Here is a 9,099-nt window from a genome sequence, read left to right as displayed (position 1 = left end):
CTCTCTCTGTTCTTTTTTCCTCCGCTAACAGATGTCGCTGTTACGAAAGAGAGTTCATTCACCCCCCCCTCCCTTGATCCTCTTTGATTGGATGCTGAGCGGAGCCTGATGTCCGATGTGCCCATCCGAATCTGGATTAGTTTATCGCCAGTGGTGGTTGGCCCTGCGATTTTGTTTCGACTTGCCCACCTCACTGCTGCCCATCTGATCCGATCTGAGATTTATTCATACTAGGCTCTACGGCGATGGCCGCCACCTCGTCCCTGGCCGCACCTGCAGGCCGCGTTGACGAGTCCAAGGATATCAGAATCAGGGTCTCCTCCCCGACTCCTCCTAGAGGCTAGGCTAGGCTCGCTTGGTTGGGAAGAGAGGATCGGAGCGAAGGCCATTGGCGCTGCTTGGCATTTACTTCCTTGGACAGGGGCATGTTGGCGTGACGAGGCATTCACGCGATGTGACCACGAGGGCGACCAGGGGGGTCGCGCAGGCGCGGCCGAGGGGGAGCGAGGCCGGGGCGACAGCGAGGTGTGTGGGTTTTGTTCAGCTGAGCCGCCCCTGCCCTGTCCCCTCGACCCTCCTATTGCTCCTCTCCCGGCCTCCCCGGCCTCGGGACGCGCCGGCAGCGGCGGCAGCGTGGCTTTGCCTTCCTTCTGGCGTTTCGCTTCGCGCGGCGCCCCATCGACACCTGGGTCTGATCTTGCACGAGCTCGTGCGGCGATGGGGCGATTTCCACGGCGTGCCTTGCCCATCTCTCTGTCCGACTCTCTGAACCCGTGGTCTGATGAGTTCAAACCAGCGGGGTTACTGTTCCATGCACGCAGCAGCATGATGTTGGTGGCGCTACTGTAGGCACGGAACTCGGCATTAACTGGGGTGCACAAAATTAGTTAGGGGGACACGCGAGTACAGTCCGTCGTTGGTCTGTCTGTCTGGCTGGCCTCTTGTGGTCTTGGTTCGGCATGATGAAACTGACCGCTCGGCGCGACCCGCCACAAGCCGCTCCAAAGAAAACGAGAGAAGCCGGTTGCGCTGAACACCAGGAACGTTCCAAAATGGATCTCAGATACTCGCCATCCACATGTCCATGACCACTGGAAGGGGAAAAAAAAAGCACTCTTTTTTTTTAAAAAAAAGAACTGAAACGTGTCTTGTCACTAGCTAGCCAAGCAAGCAAATATTCTTACTACAATGCTAGCACAGTTACTAGGGTAATATAAACGAAAATGAAAGGAGGTGGCACCTGCGCGTGTAATCTGTAATGTGCATCCTGGCAGCAGCACGAACCGGGATGGACCGAAACGAGCGCTGCATTATTGCCGGGGCGGGGCAGCAAAAGGCCACTTGGTACTTTGCATATTCCTATCCGACTTTCCCTGCTTTTTCCCGCACGCGCTGCCCCTCCTGCCACCTCCGCCGCGCTCATGTGCTCTCCCCTCCCCTGCAGGGACGATCAGACGATCAGAGACTCAGAGCTAGAGTCCTACTCAGAGCAGACGCGACCCCGGCCAGTTTGCTCCTCCTCCTCCTACCCAGTTCTGGCGGAGGGAAAAAGGCACCCGCAGCGGGCAGCAGCGAGGACAAAAGCTAGGATCTAGCGACCGGCGCGCGGCGGCAGCAGCTGAGCTGAGCCGAGCCGAGCGGCGAGCACAGCGCGGCATCTCGCCACCTCGCCTGCGCCGAGCAGGTGCGCCTACTGCTCGCTGATCCGGCGCCAGGGAATGTGCCGCCAAAAGCTACCGACCGCTGTTGTGGTTCCGGCGGCCGGCGCCTTTTCGCTCGCCGGGGGGGGGGGGGGGGGGGGGTTGTGGCGGTGGAGGAGGAATTTCCATCCGACGGCTGGCGACGAGAGCTACCGGCATCCCGGCATCTGAATCTGATGCGCCTGACGCCGACGTGCTCCAGATCTACCACATCATCTAGTAGTATCGAGTGGGTCGGTTCGCAGGCAATCATTTCCCGTCCGTCCACGGATCATCACCAGATTTGCCGACGAACAATTAGCCAGTTACGCGAATTGCAGAGGGATTATCCTTTTTTTCCCCTTTACCAAAGATGGAAGGATGATTCGGTAGGGGGCATCGGATCAGCGGGGAGGCCCCTCGTGGAGCCCCATTTCTTAATCAGAGAGCCATGCGCGGCCAGAAGAGGCAGGATCTCCCCCGTCAGGGTGATCGCTGGAGGGCCTAGCCAAGTGGCACTAGATCATCCACCCAGTCGCGCCGGATGGGCCTGGTTCTGGTTTGGTAATGACAGGATCGAGTTGTGCAAGTGGCATTACCCAGGTGCAGAACGAACAAGTTGGAGATCTACGACCTGTTGCGTAACCCACCTGCATGCCACTTTTTTCGTGACACAATTTCATCAACAAAATTTCATTTTTTTTTTGTAAACTTACTCCGAAAGTTACAGAATACTTACTGCATTTCTTTACGGAGACATCCTTACCATATTATCCTCTATCCTCTTTTTTCCCTATTTTTCATTTTCGTGATGTCTAAGTGGTACGTGATCCTCGTGGCGGTGTATTTCTTCTTTTATCTGAAGAACTCGTTTGTCCCCCCACCAGACTATCACCAGAGACCTTTCAAAAGCGAGCGCATGGCATGTGAATACGACCAACCAGAAAAGGTCCACAAGAGCTGCTGCTGCAGCAGTTAAACGGATTCGTCTCCATCAACGCCATTAGCTTACGTTAACCTCCCATATTCAACGAGCGCGTGCTGCTTTATCTTCGGATACTTCGCCATCAGCCAAACTTGGGCTTCACATTCCAGCGACTGGGGTTATCCCTCGCAGCAATCCTAGAACGAAGCCAGAGCGCACGAGCACCGGCCATTTTCAAGGCCAAGCAGGCAGTAAGAACGCTCTGCAAATGGGTAAAAAAAGGGTCAGTGTAAAAGTTCCTGCACTTATGTGAGAAAAAAACAGTGAAAAAAAAGCAGGGTAGCTGGCTCGTGACCCCGACCGGTGTACCGCCCCATGCTCTGATGGCCCGAATCCCAGAAGACGCAAAAGGTACACTCCTGTGCCGGGCTGCTGCCTCCCTGCCCACCTGACCCAGCCAGCAGCAGCAACCGAGTCCAGCACTCAAGCCTGCCGGCAGGTAAACGCCTCGCGGCGGATGACTCTGCGCCGGGCAGAATGGCACTGTGCGCGCGCATCTCCTCCTCAATCAACTGCGCGCGCGCGCGCGCAGAGGGGGAGGGAGAGATTGGCTTCGCGGGCCCGGCCCGGGGGTGGGCGATCGGGTCGGGTGGGCCAGGCTCGGCTCGGTGGTGGCTTTGGCGGATGAGATCAGAATCTGATGAGTTTGTCCTCTTCCCGCTTGTCCGCCAGGGAACGGGCCGGGGTGGGGGCCCACGGCCGCGCGTATCTGATCCGCTCCCGGTTGGCGCGGCGCGGGGAGTCGTTAGCTGTCAAGGGGAGATGCTGCGGCCCTCCATGCGGAAAAGTGGCGCTGGGGAGCGATCAGATCAGAGAGGCTATCAGAGGGCGGCCCTGCCTGCTGGTGCTGGGCGCTGGCAGCGGCCCGCGGGCGGATCCTATCGCGCGCGCTCGCCTCGGTCGCTGCGGCCTGCGGCGGCAGCTCATCATGCCGTGCGCGGTTGCCATGCCTGGACCACGGGCCGCTGCATCGGCCGCGGCGTTCGTCCCGCCGTGCCGCTCGAGCTCCAGTAACGTAGCGTAACGAAACAGAGAAGCAGGCTGCCCGGCGTGCGTCGCCGTCGCTCTCCGGCAGCCCTACCAGCGGCGGCGCGCGCCGGCGACACCTGGTTGGACGGGGGAACGCGGGCACCCCTCCGCCTGGTCCACGCCAATCCAGTGTTCCAGTTCAACATACGAGGAACGCGTGCCGCCACCGGCCGGGACAGCTGGCACGCCGAGAGCGACCGCGCGCTCGGTGCGACGGTGCCCGCCGTCGTAGCCTCGTGGCAGTGGCACCGTCGTCCGCCGACGCCGACGAGCGTGCTGCACGCGTGCCGCCTCCAGGCCTCCGCAGCTCGGGGCGGCTCCGCCTGGTTCGGTCGGAGCAGCGGGTGTGGTCCACTCCGATCGCGCGTGGTGGTGATACGTGCGAAGGTTGGAGGGAAGCAGGCGAGGGCGACAGTTTTGTGCGCGTGTGGGGCAGCGGCGGGCCTCGGTTCAGTTGTTTGAAAAGTCGCTGCTGGTGTTGGCTCTGCCTACAATGCTACCTAGCCTGTGGCAGCAGCTCACGTCTGATGGTATGTGCTTACGTATATCCTGTAAGTCGTAACGTGTCATCGTGGTGTAAGTTTTCGGTTCCCATTTCGCTCTCGTTGTATTTCCATCCGTATTTGTTTGTCTCCGTATATCTGTCTATTTCGGTTCGTGTCCTGTTTCTAGCTATTTCGATCGAAAAATACAGCAACGAAAATAGGTAAAAGATTTTCCCGCCGTTCCTGTCCGTTTTCATCCCCGTTTCCAGGGTGCCAGGAGTTTGATTAGGAGTGAGTCCGCGCTGCGAGAGTGTGCGTGCGTGCGTCGGAGCTGGGAAACGAAAATGGGCTTAGTGCGTGCGGGCCCGTGCGTGAAAAACCGTGGGCTTTTCGTGGACGCGTGGGGGAGTTGGGCCGCAATAGACCATCCGTTCCGGGTGGACAACTAACTGCGGGCGATATGCTCACACGCTGGGCCTCGGTTTATCTTTATCCATGGGCTGGCCACGACGCACAAGCCCCGTTTGTTCCATGGGAGCGAGCGAGATTGTCTGCGCGCACGACACCACGAGCGGGAAACCGCAAAAGCGAGTTGGCGACGGACCACGGACATTCGGCAAGGACGGAAGGACGATGTCACGAACGTCCACCGCGGCGATGCAAAAAGTTGGGCGCGTCACGCATGGATGGGTTTCCTCCCCCACTGAGCCGTTCCGGCCGTGTGACTCCACTCCACATGTTCCCCGCGTGGCCGGCCGTACCGCGAGATATTCCTGCTCCCCTCGTGCAGCCTGCAGGCAAGCAGCAGGCCTGGCCTGCCACAGCTGCTGCTAGTCTTCTAGGCTGCTGTTACTAGAAGCCTAGCTAGCCACTGCATCGATCCACCACCGACCATTTTGACGCGACAGCGTACGACGCCGGTCGACGCACGGGCGCTCACTGGGCACATGCACGCACGGCACAGTGGCCGCGGCCGGCCAAAGCCCCGGCCGCCCTACGCCCCGTAGCCGGCTAGCCGCGGCAGGCTTAGGCTGTGACGTGCACTCCATGCACATCGTATTTGCTTGGAGCGCCATGGGAACCTCAGGGGTCGATCGGCTCGTAATCCTGTGGCGAGTGGCTCACGATGTCACCTCCGATCCAGCATGGACCCCCTCTTCAAGCTTTAGTGATCCCGTCTCGTCAGCAGGTCCCTGTTGGCCTCTGTGCGATCCGCTCATCGACGTGACGTGTAAGCAGCCGTGGATCGGCGATCGTCGGCCACAGGGTTCTCGTACGTGCTGCTTCCTGGAACCCTGGGCCTGGCTGGCCCGTGTGTGGCCGGGACGGTTCTGCATTCTCTGGAGGTGATGTGCGGAGCGCTTTGGAGCATCAGTTATGCACTTATGCAGAAAAAAAGTGGCATATACCAACCGTGTTATTAGCACTGGGATATGTTTTGGTGCGTTAAAATTGAGTGCTAAATTTAAGTATCAATTAGCATTCATATTCTTGCTTTAGTTTTGGTAAAATTTAACCCACCTACGGAACTCCCAGCACTTTGGGCCTGCTTAGTTCCATCCGCGAAAACGCAAAAAAAGCTGTAAACGCAAAGATGCTAAAGGAATCTTACTAATTTGAAGTATTAAATGAAGTCTATTTACAAAACTTTTTGCATGGATGGGTTGTAAATCGCGAGACGAATCTAATGAGCCTACTTAATCCATGTTTTGCAACAGTGATGCTACAGTAACCACCCGCTAATTATTGCTTAATCATGGATTAATTAGCATCATTAGATTCGTCTCGTGATTTACAACCCATCCATGCCAAAAGTTTTGCAAATAGACTTCATTTAGTACTTCAAATTAGCAAGATTCCTTTGCCACAGTGAAATTTTGCAAAAATGCAAAATGAACTAAACAGGCCTTTTTTAAATATCAGCAACTTATATCTAAGCATCCCCTAGCCCGAGGGCAGTGCACAGTGCATGCATGCAGGGATCGTAGGGAGCCTTTTCATGTCAGTTGCCATGATTACCGCAGGGTTGATGCCCGCAGGTGCACGTTGGTGTCCTCCTTGAGCCCCGTGAGTGCATGAAACCACATGCGTGGATCCGCAGTGTCAAAGTTCCACATGCATGTGGTCGTCTAGCTACCATATTATTGGACTGGTGTGCTAGACTCCTAGGTACACCAGGACACGCACATGAGGTCGGTATTGCGTGTAGCTGCTAATGTTAGGCTTTCGGACTCCGTCCGCACGCAGGCACTCTTGGTGACCTCCTGCGCCGCTTCACCGAATCTTTTTTTTTTCTTTTTGGATGAGGAATCCTTCACCGAGCCTCTGGGTTCCAGGAGAAGGTATCTACGCTCTCCGAGCGGCGCATGATGAGATGTCTCTCTTTAGCTAATGTTCGTCGATGAGGAATTCCACTAGACTAATGATCCCACACTTCCCTCATCACGGGACCGCCAAGCCTGAACAGAAGCCATGATGAACAGACCGTGACAGTTCCGTGAGCTCTTGTCGTTTTCAACGCTCGGGGCGGCCGGTCCTGCATGCCGTCCTTGTTCACGGGTCGTCTCGTCGAGCCAGTACGTACGTGCTTCCTCCACTGCGAACGCGCCGCGGGGGCCCGACACGCGCCTGCAAAGGCCGGCACGCGGCACGGAGGTATTACTCCGCCCGCCCGCGCCAGCACCGTGCCGTGTGACGACCAGTTAAGCGAGGTAGCCCGACGCGCGCGCTGCCGGCCGGTGTCCGTGTAGATACCTCCGGTCCATGTGCCAAAACTGGCTACCTCGCCGGCACCGGCCGGCAGCGCGCTGGTTTCCGCAGAGCCGAGGGCACGGTGGCAGGGCGCAGGCAGATTACCCGGGCGCAGGCCGTGCGCGCGCAGGCCCGTCGCCGTGTCCATCGACGGGCACTCGGGGGGTTCATGTGCACGCGCTCGGTGGGTTCGGTCCTCCGGCGGCCGCGGTGTCGCCGAGACGACGCAACCCACACCACCTGGCCACGACGGAAACTTCGCGCCATATGGGCCAGCCGGAGGCGGCATGTGTCCGTGGCGAATGAAGGGACTGGATGTGACGGCCCCGCGTCCATTCGACGTCCCCTTTATGCATGCATGTTGCGTTGCCGGGTCCGCGCACAGGTTTCCGTATGTGTCCGTGCGACGGAGAACCGCCCAGTTCGGAGCCCGCCGTCATCACGTCGTCCCGTCCGCCGATCGAGTCGCGACGCGCCTCTGTCTGCTGCACGCAGAGCAACCTCCTGATGGGCACCCGTGTGAGCTTTTTGGGGCGGTGAGATCGGGGGCAGTGGAGAGAGTTCGAGGCAACAGGGGTACAGATGCCTATTAAAGGCATGTGTAGCGGTATGTGCGCCGAGTTGGTGGTGTAGTAGGTGACTACTGGTACGAGTTTATGAGCATGGCCGTGACGTGACAGCCCCGAAAGACACGAGGCATCAAGAGGACAGTGGCGTAGCGCCTCGGGTGCCTACCAAGTTTTCGATTCCGTTCCGGCGGCAAAAGGACAGTGGCGCTGCGCAGAACGTTGGGTCCACGTCGGGGTGCGGGTGTGCAATTGTGTGCACGAAAGAATCTCGGGGCTTGTTTAGGTCAACTTCAAATTCCAACTTTTTACGCTCTCTCTCCATTATATTAATTTTGAGACACATGTATGGAGCAGTAAATATATATAAAAAAATAACTAATTGCACAGTTTAATTGTACATCACGAGACGAATCTTTTGAGGCTAATTAGTCCATAATTAGATAAAATTTGTCAAATACAAACGAAAGCGTTACAGTGGTACTGTTGTAAATTTTTTGCAATCTAAACGGGGCCTCGATGTCTTCGGAATGAAGCTTGTGGGCGGGCGAGCCGAGCGAGATGTTTCAAGTAGGATGGTCAAGGAGAGGTTGGATGCTGGTTACCGATGAAATTACCTGGTCAGGTGAAATGGTGTCTTGTTGAAACAGGATCTGGGTGAAGCCCATTGCCAGCAGTGCCTAGCGATCAGGGGTTCTTCAGGTGTAAAATAAAGGGAAGTGTTTGTTCTTTAGTCAGCCAAAAAAATAACTCATTTTAATTAGCTGATCTCATTCCAAGTATCGAGCTGGTCTGATGCCGGCAAGATGGGCATGCGCGCACCACGCATGGGTTCGCCAGCAGCCGCGGGGGCGACGGCGACCAACCCGCCGACCTCTATGCTCTGCGCCGCGAACATAAATTAATCAGCTCCTCCTCCTCCTCCTCCTCCTCCTGTTTGATGACCACCTAACCCGTCCGTGCATGCTCTTCCACGGCTCCATGTACGTGCGTGGCCCGCGCCCTGCAGCGTGCAGAGGCAACGAGACGACCTGCTCGCCTCGCATGCGGTCCGCCGCCACGCGTGTGAAGGGTTTGCTTCGTTGGTTTTCCAGGTAAATTAGCTTGGAAGAAGATTCTATCACACTGTTGCACGCCGAGCCGACCAAGAATACGCCCCTCACCCCCCCCCCCCCCCGGCAGTGTGATCGTGGTTGCTTGGAGCAATGACGGACAGACTTGTCACGAAATTGTCTGAATTGAGCCGTGGCCAACCCCTTTGTCATGATATCTGCAAATTGCTGATCAGTCAGTACATGATGAACTCTGAACTGCCCAAGAGCAACTCGCTCGTGCACAAAGTGAATGTCAAGCTCTATGTGCTTTATCCGTCGGTGATGCACTGGATTTGCAGTCATGTACACAGCGGAGATGTTGTTACAGTAGACAATTGTGGCTGTCGATATATCACAACCCAATTCTGAGAGCAACTGACGAAGCCAGCAACATTCAGCATAGGCCTGTTGTGAAAGAAAGAAGCTATCATCTGTGCTGAGGAAGCTTTCAGGAGTATATCATCAACATATAGCAGGATAAGAGCAACATCATCACCAGTGTTGTAGATG

Source organism: Panicum hallii, chromosome 3 (genome assembly GCF_002211085.1).
Source record: "Panicum hallii strain FIL2 chromosome 3, PHallii_v3.1, whole genome shotgun sequence".
Classification (NCBI taxonomy): domain Eukaryota; kingdom Viridiplantae; phylum Streptophyta; class Magnoliopsida; order Poales; family Poaceae; genus Panicum; species Panicum hallii.
Note: the sequence above shows the minus strand (reverse complement) of the source record.